Source organism: Trachemys scripta, chromosome 2, assembly GCF_013100865.1.
Source record: "Trachemys scripta elegans isolate TJP31775 chromosome 2, CAS_Tse_1.0, whole genome shotgun sequence".
Taxonomy (NCBI): domain Eukaryota; kingdom Metazoa; phylum Chordata; order Testudines; family Emydidae; genus Trachemys; species Trachemys scripta.
The window spans coordinates 223,475,710-223,493,027 of record NC_048299.1 but is presented as its reverse complement, the minus strand read 5'-3'; the positions used below and the strand labels follow the sequence as shown (position 1 = coordinate 223,493,027).

Sequence of the window (17,318 nt, the reverse complement as noted above, 5' to 3'; positions counted from 1 at the left end):
CTGAGTGAGTCGTTGACCTGACCACAGCTGTGGCCAGCTTAATCAGGGCCCAGCTGGCCCTTATAAGAGGGCTGGGGCCAGAAGCTAAGGGGAGATACTTGGCTGCTGAGCAGGGTACCTAGACTGGAGCAGGGCTGGGGGAAGGCCAGAGTAGCTGGGGAGCTCTGGCCTGGAAAACTCCCAGCCTGCAGGCCTTGCTAAAGGCTGGAAAAGGTATGGGGGTTGCAGAGGCAGCAGGTCCAAACCCCCCTTGCCAATGAGTGGTATAGACTGCAGTCTTCCCCAGTCAGATGGGGCTAGATGGTGACTCGCAGTAGCCACTGAGGTGAGGTGGGGATAAGGGGCTGGGAATTCCCTGGGGAGGGGAGATCTTGAGAGACTGTGGGGTACTGCAGGGGGCAGAACCCTGAGAGAAGGGGCACTGGGATCTGGGAGGGACATAGGGGGCCAGCGGCAAGGAGAGACACCTGCCAGCAGAGGGTGCTGTGGAGGCTGGCGAGCTAATTCCCTGGACGACCAGCAGGTGGCGCTGTGCTGGTGAGTTGTCACCCCTGCTATAGGCAACAAGAATGATTAGGGGCACAGAAAAACTCTAATGTAAAAAGTAACTGAAAGGTTTGGACTGTTTATTTTAGAAAGCAGATGAACAAGAGGGCACATGGAAAAAAGTATACAAAAAATGATGTAGGAAAGTAGGCTGAATAGAAATTCCCAGTCTTTCTTAGAATATAAAAACAAGGGGACATTCAACTAAATTAGAAGATGGATCAATCAAAACTGATAAAAGGAATTATTTTTTTCATACAAGGCTCAATTAGCCAGAGGAACTCATTGCCAAAACATACAATTGAGGCCAAGAACTTAGCCGGATTTAAAAAAGGATTGGATATTTTTATGGATAATAAGAATATCCAGTGTTATAATAGTAAATATTAAAAAAATTAATAGGATTCAGGGGATAAGTCCACGTGTGCATATATTAGGGTTAGAAGAAAACCTTTTCCTGCAGACGGTTATTCCATAACTACTTATTGCAGGGTTTTATGCACCTTTCTATGAAGCAAGTGGGGCTGGCCATTGTCAGAGACAAGATAGATTGACCTTGGGTCTGTTCCAGTATGGCAATTCCTATGTTCCAATGCCCCTAAATGAAACTTAATGTTTGGGTCAGAACAGTTTTGGTAAATATGCAAAGAAAGTCAAAATTAAAGGATGATTTGGTGATTTTATATATATATTTAATACATTGCATTTTTTAAAATGGCTTTACAGCTAACTAGCTTTTTTGTTTGCATTGAGTCTTGTGTTAAACCTCAAAAGATTTGATTTTTAATTAACTCTGCATGTGTGAGTAGTGTAAATGTTTTAATAAACCTTTACTGCCATCATCAGTTTCTCATTCAGTACGATAGTTTAAATTTAAACTAACTATATGTTTATACATATAAAAAACACATGCACACAAATAACCTGGATATTCAAAACATAATACATAGTTCTTTTACCCCATACATACAGCTGTAATTACAACACTATGCCCTCCAGTTAAATGTTTTCCCCTGTTAATATATGCCCTTCCAATCGCCAGTTCTTCGAGATCACTAAGAGGAACAAAACATTCATTCTATTTGTGCAAATTGAAGAATGGCAAAATAAAACAAAGATGAATTTGCTATGGTGTTTACTTATATAAGACAAGAATTATAACTCACTGAAAATTGGTCTGTGTTCGATATAAAACAGTCTGTAATTGGATATTAAACAGAGCAGCTTCATAGCTATTCCTCTTACACCTATATGCTGAGACATCACTAAATTATTTAGTGGTGAGCAAATTGGGGTTTTGGGGGGGGGGTGGTTTGGGGGGCCAAACTGAAAAATAAATAATTGGGTTAGTTTAAACTGAAACGGATTTTTTTTCCTTGCAAAAAAAATTAAATAGTAAAAATTTGTGTTGGAATGTTTTGTTCAACCCAAAACTAAATTTAAAAAAAGTTAGTTTTGTTTTCTATTTTTTATAAATTAAATGCTGTTTTCAAAAGTTTAAACCATCTTTTGAAATGGTCAAAATAACCTTTTGTAACGGTCAAAATGAAACATTTCAAAATGAAGAAAAGTTAAAATATTTCCATTTGAATGGCTGCAATGAACCATTTAGAATTTTTTTTAAACCCCCCTGTCTTCCCCCCGCCACTCATTGATCCAGTCAGTAATAAAATGCCAGTCAGGAATCATCAGTAATTTGGATAATTTGCACAGAAATTATTTCAGTACAGTTCATGTGTTCCTAGTTTTGGGGGATTAATTTTCCATCTGATCAGAGCCAAAGTTTCTGGCATACACACCATGGACTTTTCACAGATTTGGAACTTTGATCTTGAGCACAAGTATAAATGCTATTATTGTTTAAATGTGTATTAAAATAACCATCCCATCTGAAGTAAAAAGAATCCATATACAAATGTCATACATAATGACAATGCACTTATGCTTTGGGTCATTGCCACTGGTCAGGCATTAACTCCATTTTGATATGAGTAAGGGAAAATTCTACTACAAAGGCACAGTCATCATGGGCAACTTCCTTCCTGTTACAACCTAACTTCCTAGTATAGGCTACTTGGGGACCTAGAAGATTTTCAGAGGATCAGAACTATTCACCACTCTTGAACTGGGGGACATATTACTTTACTAATTAAATTTAAATGTGTAAATATCGCTCCTACATCTTGACAGTTCAGAAGAAAAATAAACGTGTATTATATAAAAAACATGTTAAGGTTGCAAAGTCAAACACTCGAAAGCTACAAAATGCCACAATTAAGATTGCACATACAACATTAATGCAGTCCTCTGATGTCAATAGTTCATGGATTAGGGACCCAATCTTATGGGGTTTCAGGGGCTTCTGTACAGATTAATTAGAATCTTTCTATCTACCCAATGGGACTCAGTGCTCAGTCTAGAAGATACCATCAGAGATGCTTCGTTTTGCAGTTCTCAAACTGTGGATTTGTCTCTCCAGAGATAACAGCAACATTTTTAAATAAATAAATATACAGAAGTGAGAAATAACAGACCTCAACCCTATTGTCCCTCTTCAAATGTGTATACACAGAGTCAATCCCTTACCTCTCTCTAAAAGTGCAAAGTTTCCAAAAAAATATATATATATTGTTGGGCGCAGAATAGATCTGGACAAGGAGAAGAAGTCTGGAAATAAATGTGGGAAGGGAGGGACAGGCAGTAGAAACAAAAGTGAAAGTGTTTGAGCAGCATATTACAGAAGTCTTGAGGTATTTGAGTGTAGCCTTCATTGATTTGAGATCTACCATACCATTCTCTCACTAGCAGCAGGCTGTAAAAAAGACCCAGTTTGGGAATATTTTAATGAAGTTCCTCTACCTGTGGGTAAAACAGGCATGCGTGTGAAATGCAAACAGTGCCACAAAGAAATGCAAGATCTAGTTGCCCGAATGGAGCCACATCATGAGAAGTGTTCCTTCTCAGGAGGAAGCTGCGTTGAAGATGATGAAAGAAACATGTCTGAACATGCAGGATTTTCAGGTTTGTAAACTTTTATATTTCATACTCTCTTAAGGACTGCCTGTCTTCCTTCTGGACTATTCTTGAATTCTCATGTTTGAGCAAAAAATAGTTGTTACTCTATGGTACTAACATTTTAGATGCAGTTATGATAAAAAATAAATAGCTGAAATAGGCAGATCTTCCTTTTACAATTTCACCTTTAAAGTAGTACTGTCAGTGAAGGCAATGAGTAATACTAAATGAACAGTATGGTAATAATAATTAAATGACTGCATTGACTTATTTTGTTTAGGGGAATCCAACCTCAACATACAGGATTCTGAAGACCATCCACCTTCAAAATCACGATCATTTTCTATAGTTTCAGAGTTATCTGCCAATGACAGTGTTTCAGTCACATCATGTATGTCACATAGCCCACAGTATATCACCTGTAGCAAAAAGAAGAAAAATCTCCATCACCCAGAAACAACCATAGAGAAATTTGCGATAACCAGCAGATTACAAAAAGAGGTAATTGATGACAAAATTGCCCGGTTTGTTTATGCAACAAACTTTCCTTTCCGTATGATTGAGAACCCACACTTCATTAACATGGTTCAGTCATTAACACCAGGATAGAGTCCACCCAACAGAGCAGATGTCGCAGGCAAATTGCTAGATAAAGCATATGGAAGAGAAATTGAGTAGTGTGCAAAAGGTCTAGAGAGTGAAATTGTTAACCTGATGGGTGGAGCAATGTCAACAATGATCCTGTCGTATGTGCTTATGTGACAACAGAAGAAGGGAATGTCTTCCTTACAGAAACAATGGATACATCAGGAAATGCACACACAGCAGAATACTTATAAGAAGTAGCAGTAAAAGCTATAACAAACTGTGGGGGAAAAAAAGTTCAAATGTCTAGAATGCAGTTTGGTCACAGACAATGCTGCAAATGTATCCAAGATGAGGAGAAACTATTTAGAAGAGAGCCCTAAGCTAATAACATACGGTTGCAGTGCTCATTTGATGCACCTCCTAGCCAAAGACTTCAGTGTTCCAGAAATAAAGGCTAATGTTGTTGAAATTGCAAAATACTTTCGTAACAACCACTTTGCAGCAGCTGCTCTGAAAAAAGCCGGAGGAACCAAGCTAACTCACCCACAAGACATGCGATGGAACTCTGTAGTAGACTGTTTTGAGCACTATATCAAGAACTGGCCTAATCTGAGGAGTTTGTGAACAAAATCATGAAAAAATAGATGGCACTGTCACAGCCAAAGTTCTTAACATTGGGCTTAAGAGAAACATTGAGCACATGCTGAGTACCCTGAAGCCTATTTCTGTAGTCTCAAATAAAATGCAGGGAAATAGCTGTTTTATTGCTGACGCCGTTGAAATTTTGAAGGAACTGAGAGATCTTAAAAAGAGAAAAATGCAATGACAGAGTTAAATTACAAGCATTAAAAAAACAAATGGGACACGCCCTATCTCCAGCTCTTTTTCTTGCAAATATTTTCTATACTCAGTACCAGGGTCAAACCTTAACTGCTGAAGAAGAGGAGTTGGCTATGACATGGACATCCAGCAATCATCCCTCCATAATGCCAACTATAAAAAACTTCAGTGCTAAGGGTGAACCATTGAAGAAGTATATGTTTGCTGATGATGTTTTAAAGAAAGTCACACCAGTGAACTGGTAGAAGTCACTTAAGCACTTGGATTCAGAGACTGTTGAAGTGAATCTCACTTTTAACAGCAGTAGTTTCTTCTGCCGATGTAGAGAGAATATTTTCGTCCTTTGTACTAATTCATTCCAAATTGAGAAATCGTTTGGGACCTAAAAAAGCAGGAAAGATTGTTTATAATCTGGAAAAGAAAAACAAACATGAAAATGAAGGTGAAGACAACTGAGTTAGCTGCAGAAGCCAATATTTTAAGTTTCTCATGTTGACCTGGCTGACAGTCTATTTGATTTTTTTTTAATATTTAACTTTTTTAGTTAAACAATTGAAGCAAAAACAAACCTGATCTTTAAAAAAAAAAAAACAAAAAAAAAAACAAAAAAACCTTGAATGTTTAACTAAATTCAAAAATTCATATGCTTGTTTTGTTAAAATATTATAGGTTTCCTGTTGGGGGGGAACCCTAGAAGACATAACATTGTTGCTTTAGTTAAATAAAACAACTTATTGTTTTGGTGATGTTCTTCTCCTAATACAGCAGGGCAAGAAAATCCTCCAAAAATTAATGATTAACTTGTTGAACTAGAGATATTTATGAAGTCATTGGGAGGTGAACTATCTGCTTCAATTACCTTTGGTAAATGAAATAACCAATCATTCATTTTTCTGATATAGCTGTAACATGAATCTGAAAAGTTTTCAAAATAAATCACTTAAAAAATATATAAATCTATACCTTCTGAAAATGAAACCTACATCTACCTCTGAGTTGTGAAGACTATGTATTAAGGTTGTAACAACTAACAAGAATGCACTTTTATGTGGAAATCCATGATTGAATCGAGTCTTCCTGACTAGTGGATTTAAATAAAATTGAAACACTTTCTAACAGAGTGGATTTAGAAAAAGTGTTTCATTCTGCATGCTTTTTCTTTAATAATGTGGCTGGTAAAACCTTTAAAGTTAGTGCATGTAGTTCATATAACTGAACCTACCCTACAGCAATATAGCATAGTGACAACTGCTAGTTTCTTCTCTAGATTGTTAACAAACAGAGCTAGCATGAGACACAATTAGTAAGTACATCTTTGCAGAAGGTGTCAAGTATCAGGGGGTAGCAGTGTTAGTCTGTATCTACAAAAACAACAAGGAGTCTGGTGGCACCTTAAAGACTGACAGATATACTTGGGCATAAGCTTTCCTGGGTAAAAATATCCAAAGAAGTGAGGTTTTTACCCACAAAAGCTTATGCCCAAATATATCTGTTAGTCTTTAAGGTGCCACCAGACTCCTTGTTTCTGCAGAAGGGTGATTCCTTCAGTAATTCAGCCAAAGGTATGGCACAACGCCCTGGGAGAACAGAGTAGCCTACAACTGCAACCACCCCAGTAATTTGAAGGATGAGGCAGTGGCTGCAGTACACGTGTCAGGGTGAATTTTTAATCCCCGCTCCCTTTATTTGTACGTGACTTGCCTACAGCTTCCCCAAGGGCCTGGTCCTGTCCGCAGCCTAGGCAGCCGCTGTGTGCGCGCTCCTGGTGGCTCCGTGTCAAACTATCACACGCCCACGCCGGCCTAGGGCGCCTGAGGGCAGCGGGGCGGCGGCAGCAGGCTGGAAGGACCGTCCCCCGCGCTGGCAGCTGGCTCGACGGTAGCCTGCCCGAGCCGCTCCTGGGTGGGACTCTCGCGGCCTGCGCTGCTCGGCGAGGCGCCTGCACAGCCGGCCTAAGGCTTAATAACAACACAGAGCTCCCCAAATCCCCACGCGGGGCACGAGTCAGGGCCGCATACTCCGAGGAGCCACGCGGGGATTCAGCGCCCGCCGCACGTTTAACGGTCACGGGCTGACCCCGCCCACCTGGCCGGCCTTGCCTATGCGTAGTCAACGTGTGTGTGAGTGGTTTAGCACCATGGCGGCTGCGCATGTGCAGAGTCTGTAGCTAGGGGAGGGGCGGAGCCCGGCACTGCGCAGGCGCATCTCTGACATCCAATTCCCATTACGTTAGTGGGACCGGTTCAGGATACTGCGGAGCAACACAGAGCTTGGGCGAAGTTGGCGTTCTGCCATACTTCCGGTCACGTGGGGCGAAAGGAAGCGGTGTTTGTCACGTGGCCCTTTCTGGGCTCGTTTTAACTGGGGAGAATGCAGTTCCTCCTTCCGTTCCTTTCGCGGGTGCGCGAGAGGCAGCTGGAGAGCGGTCAGCGGCCCACGAGGTGCGGGGCTGGGGGAGCAGGGACGGACTGGCGGTCTGGGCTGAGGGGATCCTGTGGGTCGGGGAGGTCTGTGCGAGGCGGATTGGAGGGGCGAGGTCTGTGCTGCGGGGAGGGAGTTCTCTGGTGGGTTGCTTGGGTGTGCGTGTAGGGTGGGTATGTGTGGAAGGAGGGGTTTAGGGGAGGCTGGGGGGGCGAAAGCAGGGATGGGCGGTCTGGGTGTGTGGGGATAGGTGTGTGTAGGATAGGGTGACCAGACAGCAAATGTGAAAAATTGGGATGGGGGTGGGGGGTAATAGGAGCCTATATAGAAAAAGCCCCCAAAATCAGGACTGTCCCTATAAAATCAGGACATCTCGGGGGCTGGACTAGATGACCTCCTGAGGTCCCTTCTGACCCTGATAGTCTATGGCTCTAGTGTGGGAGGAGGGATTGGGGGCTCTGTCTGTGCTTGTTGTGTAAGCACTCATTAAGGTGGTTGGGTGCAGATTTGGCTCGAGTGCCTTGGTGAGGCAGTTGGTGTGTGTCACAGCAACAGCCCTGTGGCCAACTAGCCAGCTCCTGCATGTCTCTGGCAGGCTGCTAATGTACTTTGAGGCCACTGAGACTGTCTCCCTAGAACCTGAGTGTTGCAGAGCCCAGAGAGTAGTTTCCAGCCCTGGGTGAAGCATAGATGCCCTGGATATGCCTCTGAGCTCTTGGACCTGGAAAGCACTGTTAGCTCTGAGAGTCTCCTACTGGATTCCAAACAAAAACTTAAATGGACTCATTGTTAATTGTCACTCTGGCAATTCCATTACAAGACTCACACTAGTTGATAATTTTCTTTCATATGCGGTTGCTGGCGGCAAGAAGTTTCATGAGACTCTCTACAGAGAAGACATTGCCAATTATATCACTATATATAATGTGCCAGTGTGGTTAAACTTCTATAATTACACCAATGTAACTCCCTGTGTGGGCACTTAGCCCTCAATAATGTTGGCTTTTTTGCCTTTGCTTAATTGCTCTCAAAGTAACCTACAATAAGTTTAAAATACATAAATGCATTCATACTGGAATAAGAATGTCCATAAAGTAACCTAACTGGAATAAGTGTGTCCACACAGGGAGTATAGCAGTCTAAATTCACACCCTGTATCATACCGGTATAACTTTCCCATATAGAGAAGCCTTAGTTTCTAGCCCTATTGGTTACAGAGACAAGCTTAAAAACATGATGCAAGTGCATCCTAATATCTCAGAAACTAAAAGACAAATAAGAGAGAACTGCTGCTAGGAAGTATTGGTACAGTAACAGCTGACCGACTATTTAGTCACCACAGAGAATTTGTAGATTCTAGACTTGGTCTATACTTAAGCTTCGCTGGCATAGAAATGTCAGTTGGATGTGTGAGACTTTTTTACACACGTGGCCAACATAGCTGTGCTGGCAACATTCTGGTGTAGACAGTTCTACTGGCAGAAAGCTATTTTGCCAGTATAGTTCATTTTGTTTTGGGAACTGGTATAAGATAACCTGCAAAAGAATTATTGTCAGTATAAGCTAGTTCTACACTAGGGGAGTTTGTCAATATAGAAACTCCTTGTAGATCTTGCTGTTTTCTATAATATTCAAGCTTGCATTAAGAAAATTTCTACTATAGCTCTCAGAGGCTTGGTCACATCCCTCACTGATGTACTCCTCAGTATAGATGCAGCTAGGTTGATGGATGAGTACTTCTGTCAATCTAGCTAATATTTAGGGAGACAGTGTTCCTATAGCAACAGAAAAAAAGTCACTGTAGGTTGCATCTACACTATGGGGCTATGTTGGCATAGTCTCTGTAGTGTGGACATACCCATAGGAAAAACAATGCTAGGAGAGTTGTACACCTCTCTCCTGTAGTCCATCTTGATGTGCTTTTAACTTTGTATTAATATGCAGCTGCTCAGAGCTCTTCATACTGGAAATATCTACCCACTGTCTAGTGTCATTGCAGCTTTGTCTACACATAGACTTTCCCTGGTTTAACTGAACATGTTATTTTTAACTGATTCAGAGCTGTTCGACACTACAGAGTCAGGCTGGTTTAACTATATTGCTCAGGGGGCTGTGAAAAATTTCACACCCTGTGCGATGTAGTTAAGCTGACCTAAGCCCTGTGGTAAACACCACTAGGTTGATAGATGAATTCTTCCATTGAGCTAGCGTCCCTTGAGCAGTGGATTTACTACAGCGACAGACGAACCCCATCTGAAACTGTAGTACATGTCTACACTACAGCAATGCTGCTGCAGCGTTTCTAGTGTGGGCATATCTTAGTTGTATGTAGATGAAGTCTGTAGCTCAATGTATTAATTTGGATGGTTGTTTGTTTTATGCCAATCTTCTGATCACTTAAAATGGGGGTTTTTCCCCTCAGGGTTACTTTGAAGTTAAAGAAAAAATCACAAACTCCAGGCCCTGATGGTTATAGTATCAGCTAAGCAAGTTTAACTTGGGTGAGATAAATTGGTTTGCTAAACAGTAATCTTGGTGTAGCTGTGCAATATTTTTCAGTGACCCACATCATTTTTGTAATGCTACCACTTAGTGGTATTTTAAAATATGAATAGGGAAAAGTAGAATAGGAAACAAAGTTAAATGTTTGCAAACATCTGTTGTCTCAGATCAGGAGTACCAAGCAATAAGAGTAAGTATTTCAAGAACAATCCTTTGTTCTATTACTTTGAATTAGAAATCTGATTTGGGCAGAAAATCAAAGCCAACTTGTTAAATCCCCTGACTACAAAGGAGACTAAATAGTGTACAGTACTATTGCTTTAAGGATAAATTGTATAGCAAAAATATCTACAAGTCATGGGAAAAATGAATTAATACGAACCTAATTTGTTGGAAATTGGCTTTGAAACTAACTAGTAAACTGCCCTCAATATTTCACATAAGCACCCAGTATACTTTCCTATAATGAGAGAACAAATATTGAGTGAGAAGATCTTCAAATTCTTAAACAAAAGGATTATAGAAGATCACATGGGTTTATTTTAAAAAGGTACCATACTCCCTCATCACATTAAGTTTATTAATAAATATTTAAATTGCAGTAGCACCTAAAGACCACAGTGAGGTTGGATCCCATTGTGCTAGGCACAAAAAGTTGACAGCAGTACAATTCTGAATAAGACCTGGGGGCATACACCCCAAATAGCCATATTTGCCTTGTTTGCTGGGGACCTTGCTAGCATTGGGAGAGAAAAGAACCCTCAATTCTAACAAATGTTATACAGATAACCAACTTCTGTTTTCATTTTATGGTATGCAAATATAATTTCAGAAATTCTGCTACTTGTGGGGTTCTAAAAGAGAAGAAAGTTGATGTGATGGTTTTATAAATTGGAAAAGTACTTTTTAAAATATAATGTTAAAGTCCTGAGAGATGAGCTACAGGTTTCTTGGTTTCTCTTTGAACGTGTAATTCCACAAGTATTGACAATTACAGTGAAAATGAGAGTTTAGAAATCAGCTACTTCTTTCAGACCTCTGGGACCTTGTACAATATCTCTGGCAGAGAAACCAGGAAGTATGTAATTTTAACTAAACTTAAATTCTAATCTTGACACAACTTTAAAAATGGAGTGAATGTAATTTGCACTTTAAAAATAAAAAATGGGGCAGATGACCTGCTAACATGTTTTATATACACTCTGATTTGAAAGGATAGAGTTTCTAGTGGAAATGAACAGAGGTAATTTCCTATTATGTCCTCCTCATAATGACATCTCCCACCATTTCTGAGACTAATCAAATGTGATTATAGTTGCGCTAACACTTTATTTTGAACAAACTGCTTTGTTTGATTGCAAATTAAATCGCTGATTTCTTATTTGAGACTTGCTTTAAGACACTTAGTTTATTTTACTACAGTTTGCATATGTTCTGTGAAATTGAGCTGGATTTCATTAGGCAATAGAAGACATTTACTATTGGCAAATCATTTTTATTGATTATTTTGAGTTATTTTCAGTCTTTCAAGTGTTCCAGATAATGATAAATTGGACAGCTAAATAACCTTACTGCTGTTGATATGTCTTCATAAATCATTTTCATCAGCAGCTGGGTGTCCAAATTCTAATGATAAATTGCCCCTTTGTCACTGGGGAGTTTAGTTAGAGAGTTGTCCAGTGGTCCTGACCATGCCCTTTCCATAGTATAGTGACATACTTAAGAGCATTAGTTGTCTTGGGACTCCATTGTAGTGGGATCTTGGTTTGGTAGTCTCAGAGGCAGCATAATCTTGGTAAGAGTTCTGACCTTGAATTGAACCTTCAGGGAATGTACCATTGTGCTTACATGGAAACCTGTGCTCCCAAAGCGAGGTAAATATAACCTTTAACCTTAGTTCATCTTTCATACTTGTCAAACCCAACGGGACAAAAAAAAGCAATGGCTACTCCTTGGGAATATCATACTCTTGTAAAATCAATAACTCTGCATAGTGGAACATGCTTAAATATATAGACTTACCCACAACACATTCTTTTAATGGGCAACATTAATGCCTTCTGTTTAACTGCTTTTTGTCTCTTAAAAAATTGTGACATTTTACTGAACTTATCCCAGAACTCGCTTCATGAAAATGGTTCAATATTAAATTGTCACTGGGATCAGTGTTGCTTTACTGATATAATAATCCTTTTGGCCCATTTTCCAAGTGAATGATGAGAATTCCATTTCTGTCAACTGTTCAAAATGTCTGGAACTTTTTTCTTTTAGGTAATGAGGATAGAGTCAGCAGTTAGTATTTGTTTCTGATGGTATTGCAAGTTTCCTGCCTCGACTCTGCTATGCTACTCCTTTGTAACCAGCAAGATGTCACATGAACTGTTAAAGAAATAAGGCTGTGAGTATATTGTTGTGTATTTACAGTAAGAAAAAATCCCGGTGCTTGGAGAGCTTCTGCAAGCTAGCAACCAGGAAGGTGTTTTCTGTTAAATCCAGACCCAAGTCACTGTGGTTTTGAACATTTTGATTTTGAAGGGGGCAAAAGAAGCAAGATGGCAGTGGGAAAACCCTTACTTGTTAGTTCTATTTTTCATGTGACTGAGTGTTCTGCATTAACAAATGCAAATTACTGTAAAATATACACCTACGTGTTGGCAAACTGTCCTGAGTGGCTGAGATGCTGGGCAAAGTGCCCAGGGGCATGTGTTTTCATAGCTTGAAGTTAGCCTTCTTCCATGCAGTAATAACTGTATCAAAGATAAGAAGTTGTTTCACTGGCATAATGATGACTTCCTTTTTGCCGTTTACCCAACTGAATGTCATTTCGTTGATGTATATTTCTCAGTCTGAGATGCCAGCACATCTGTTAAGTAAACCAAATAACGAGGAGTTTGTAGAATCCAGTCGGCTGTGTGGATTTCTAATTTATTTTTTCTCCTAAACACCATAGATGAGCATTGGCCTCAGATTTTGTTGCTCTGTCCAGAAATCCCTATATTGTGAGATGGGCTTTCAAATGCTGCTTACCTGAAGCCTGCCAGCTCTCACCTGAACTGCTGAGGTAATTTAAATGCTTATCTTTTGCATCTCAGTACTAAGATACTAGAGTATTTGTCTATACAATAAGCTTCTCAACAAGTAATAAATTAATCAGATAGCAGAATTCATTCTGGTTCTCCTGAACAAAAAGAATAAATCCCAGAATACTCAGATACAAGCTGTTCTCTTTAGAAACCAGAGAGCAAAGATAGCTACACTTCACCTGGCCATTCATCCCCATCCTACACTGGTGGAGTCCACATGGTGACAAGTAAGTATAATTACCACACTTGTGACTAAAAATGTGGAGGTAACTCATTTCTTAAATGGTTCTGAAGCTAACAGGCAGTCTGAACCTTTAATTCTAGTAAAGAGATTTATGTACTAACGTGGGACCTGATCTTCAGACTGTGGCTTGCTTTTGCACTTAAAATGAATTGCTGAAAAAAGCATGATTAATTTTGTGGATGCAAAATTAAACTGCCGTTTGAAGGCCAGGCCTAACTTGTAGTACTAGGATGCTTATTTTATACTTCTAAAGAGATGTCACTATATTAATATTTTCTTTGTGATCAAATACTTACTTTTAGTCTCATAGCATTAAATGCTCATCATAGACAGGAAGTTGCTTTGTTGGCATAATTTCTTTTTGCCATTTACCCAACTGATTGTTTTGATGTATCTGAAATGCCAGCCAAACACTGAATAAACCAAAAAGTGCCTGTGGATCAAATTAATTGTTTCTGATATGAACATTTTATTTAAAATAGTGAGAATTGAGTCAGTTGTGACGTTTATTTCAAATGTTTTTACAAGTCCCATGTACTTTGTGTATAGCCAGCAAAATGTCCTATCAACTGGTAAAGTAATAAAAATGAGTCTGTTGCTTTTTTTATATCAATACCAGAAATCAGAATCCAATAAGAGTCAAATCTTCATCTGGTGAAAATCTGCACAGAATTGGTCCATGATGCTTTTCCATGATGTCCCTGAAACTATGTTGGCTTACACCAACTGAGGATCTGGCTTGGTGGTCAGGGGTTTCATTAGGCCAGCAGCTGGGAAGCTCTTCCTATTTTTATCTAGCCCCTGTCATTGTAGTGATCTTTTTTATTTCTGTTATAGCAATCTAAGAGATAAGTTGGAAACTGGAATGGGGGGCAAAAAATTGTACTAGTTTTGTGCTTTTATATTGCAGAAAATAATTGAAATTCAAGTCTTTTAAAATATATGCATTACACAGTGGCAAAATGACATACTGCAGAAATATAGTTCTTGTCCAGATTATCATGCCACACATACTGCAGGAAGACAAGTTCTCATCTTGAAATTAACTACCTTTCATTAAATCAGCATCTTAGACAATATGATGTTACTGGCATAATGATGATTTCCTTTTGCCGTTTACCCATCTGAATGTATGGTGATGTATATGTTCAAATCTGAGATGCCAGTAAAGGTTTGGATAAGTTCAGTAACTTAGTTTGTCAGTGTGATCAGTTTTATACACTTTTATTTCTGCAATTTTTTCAGTGGGAAATACCTTCGTTATGTGACTTGCTGAGCTCAGACACATTCAGAAATGCCATTTTCCTGACTTTGTTCTGCTCTTTGCAGCCAACAAGATGTTGGTTGAATTCTCTTAAGGTAAGTGGCGGGGGAGAGTATTGTTTTTGTGATGCCTTTGTATATATCTCTATGCTGAAAAGAATGAAACCTAGCCCAGCTAAGGTAGGTAGAAGTCTAGGTTAAAATATGTGAACCAACCCAACAAATGAGTCATGGAGAGCAGTCCTTTAAAAAGTTGTGAGGAAATAACCCTCTGACCATTCTGGGTGAGGACTCAACATTTTGAAAAGCTTAACAATCTTTCAGATGATTCAGCCCAACTTAAAACTAATTTCAGAAACTTTCATGTGAATATAAAAGGAAAATATAGTTGATTTCAAAGTCAGCCAGACCATTTTGAGTTCCAAATATTTGGGTTACATGTGATCATGTTAATATTTCTTTGAGAAAAGAGAGGTTTAAATAAAGACAAAGGGTCTAATTTTGTGGAACTGAACCTCTTAAATTGTATTATGATAGCCTCTTCCCCATATTCATAATTGTCCATGAGACGACTAATAAGCTTAGTTTTAGTCCTGGGTGGCAGACTGTTGCTTTGATGGCCTAATGATGATTATCTTTTGCCGTTTACCCAGCTGATTTTTTCTGGAGAGAACATCTGAGTCTGATGTGCCATCTTAATTTTGAGTTAGCTAGATTACATAAACTGTGACTCCAATTTAAGTGTATTTCTTATGCCTTTTCTTTTCAGAACAAGAATTTACATCAACCGTGGTGTTAAATATATGTTGTCTAATGTGCAGTTAACTTGCAGCTACCAAGAAGTCGTACAGTTTTCAAGGTATTTTGAATGTTTCAGGAGCTAATTTTTCTGTCATATCTGTTGTTTTGATACTTTCATATTTTAACTGGATCCTAAAGCAATTATCAATCTGAATTGATATAATGAAAACTGATCAGAACCTTCTCTAGAGCAGGTTCTTTATTGTAATTAAACAACATTGCTGGGGGAGGGGGAGAGAGAATGAATAAATATATTCTTAATATCCCCCTTCAACGTAACTCTAAAATACATGGTAACACTGTCGATTTCTGATTTAAAAGCAGTTACTTTTAATCTACTGTCCCAAATGTATTAAATCAGCCTTTTAAAGGTAAATGTTTTGCTCATAAAAGATGCTATATTGACTGCTCTAGTGCTTGAGGTTTTTTATCCAGAGGCCAGGCATAATGTGGGCAGTAGCAATATGAGCTTTCCTAATCCCAGCCTGAGTTGACAGGAGGACCACTAGGGGTGAAGAGGGTAATTGTGTTCACACCCATTCAGATCTTGTCCTTTGCTTTGACTGACAATAAGCATGTAAGATATGATGGTGGTTTTGTAGTGCAGCCCTGTCTGCAAGAAACGATCCTGAAACTAACAAATTGTGTGATGCTGACTTAGTCTTGTTATAAAGGCAAAGGGAAAATTCAAAAGCAAATTCAAGGTCCTATTACTAATCTGTTATCAAGAAAATCTTCCAATCGCAGGAAATTTTTCTTTCCAAAAGCACAATGTTTACTCGGTTATATCTACCTCCCTTCATAGTGAGGATAGCCTGCTATGTAATCCCCAAAAGACCCAACTTAGACTTATTTAAAAAAAACAAACAAAAAACCTTGCATTAACATGCTGGAAACGACTCCACACTTCTGTATGAATAACCTTTTTTACATAAAATCAAAAGCTCACTAATCTGAGCCAGTTCCTCAACATTACATCTGTTTCCAGTTTCCTCAACAACATTGTGTCCATATTTGTCATTTTCTTCAATCTTGCAATATTTCTGGCCACTTGGGCTTCAGCAATGAAAATCCATCTCAGCTACTTGCTGTAACTATTTCTGCGAAAAGTCTGTTTCACGCAGTATCCTCATACCTACATTTCACTTCTCTTTGGTGCATAATTTGTTTCAATTTTTGTTTCATTATATCTATACAATTCAGTTCTCATTCCTTCTGAGTTTGAAACTGATTCCCTTCACCACATCTTCTCAGGCATGTTGTGGGAAGCAGCCCTGTGAACCAGGGAAAAGATGAGTGTGTTCTGACTTCCTGCACCAAAGAATCTGCGGGAGTATAGGCATGTACAGTACATACAGGTATGGTCTGACCTGAAAAAGCATAAATTTAATTAACTTCTTGTGGTCAAATGTGGTAGTGAGTTTGTTTTCGTCTTGATGACTTTTTTCACTAATAGACTAATAATTTGTCATTCTAATTATAAGAGGCAGCACTGGCTAGGGACACTGGACAGGGAGTCAAGAGACCTGGGTTTTATTCCTGACCTGTATGACAGTAGGCAAATTACTTCACACCTCTGTTCCCCCTCCTCTCCTTTGTTTCTTTTGTTTACAGGGCTGGCACCAGCAAAGAAAGCAGGTTCCTGGATGGCCAATAGAAAGGGTCAGCAATCCGTCTGTTGGGGTGGCACATCCAGGTCAGTGGTGGCAATTCGGCGATGGTTCCTTCAGCGGCAGCTCAATCGCTCCTCTTCAGTCTTCAGCGGCACTTTGGCAGCGAGACCTTCAACCTTTTTTTTCCCCTTTGCCACTTGAGGTGGCAAAAAAGCTGGAGCCAGCCCTATCTGTTTAGACTAGAGTATGAGCTCTTCAATGCAGGGACTGTCCATATTAGGTGCCATACAAACAATGGGCCCTAATTTCACTTTAAGGCCTCTAGGTGCTACTGGCATACAAATAATAAAATAGCTATCATACCTCTAATTGTGTCTGAATGAAAAATATAGTTGTACATAC

At 39.4% G+C, this 17,318-nt stretch overlaps 1 long non-coding RNA gene and 3 other non-coding genes across 7 annotated transcripts; all 4 read left to right on the top strand.

The window, feature by feature from the left end:
- Positions 1-7,272: 7,272 nt before the first annotated feature.
- LOC117873549 lies at positions 7,273-17,285 on the top strand. Of its 4 annotated transcripts, none has more exons than XR_004644755.1 (7): positions 7,273-7,430; positions 12,184-12,310; positions 12,863-12,973; positions 14,485-14,598; positions 15,272-15,361; positions 16,507-16,661; positions 16,918-17,285. It is a non-coding gene; the product is annotated as an uncharacterized LOC117873549 (long non-coding RNA). The 4 variants fall into 4 exon arrangements; XR_004644756.1 differs by having other exon boundaries at positions 7,278-7,430; positions 16,558-16,661; XR_004644754.1 differs by lacking the exon at positions 16,507-16,661 and adding an exon at positions 9,833-9,911 and having other exon boundaries at positions 7,283-7,430.
- LOC117873970 lies at positions 12,686-12,771 on the top strand. Its single transcript, XR_004644844.1, has one exon. It is a non-coding gene; the product is annotated as a small nucleolar RNA SNORD87 (small nucleolar RNA).
- LOC117873971 lies at positions 14,326-14,406 on the top strand. Its single transcript, XR_004644845.1, has one exon. It is a non-coding gene; the product is annotated as a small nucleolar RNA SNORD87 (small nucleolar RNA).
- Positions 15,118-15,197, top strand: LOC117873972. The gene has a single exon (XR_004644846.1). It is a non-coding gene; the product is annotated as a small nucleolar RNA SNORD87 (small nucleolar RNA).
- Positions 17,286-17,318: the final 33 nt, after the last annotated feature.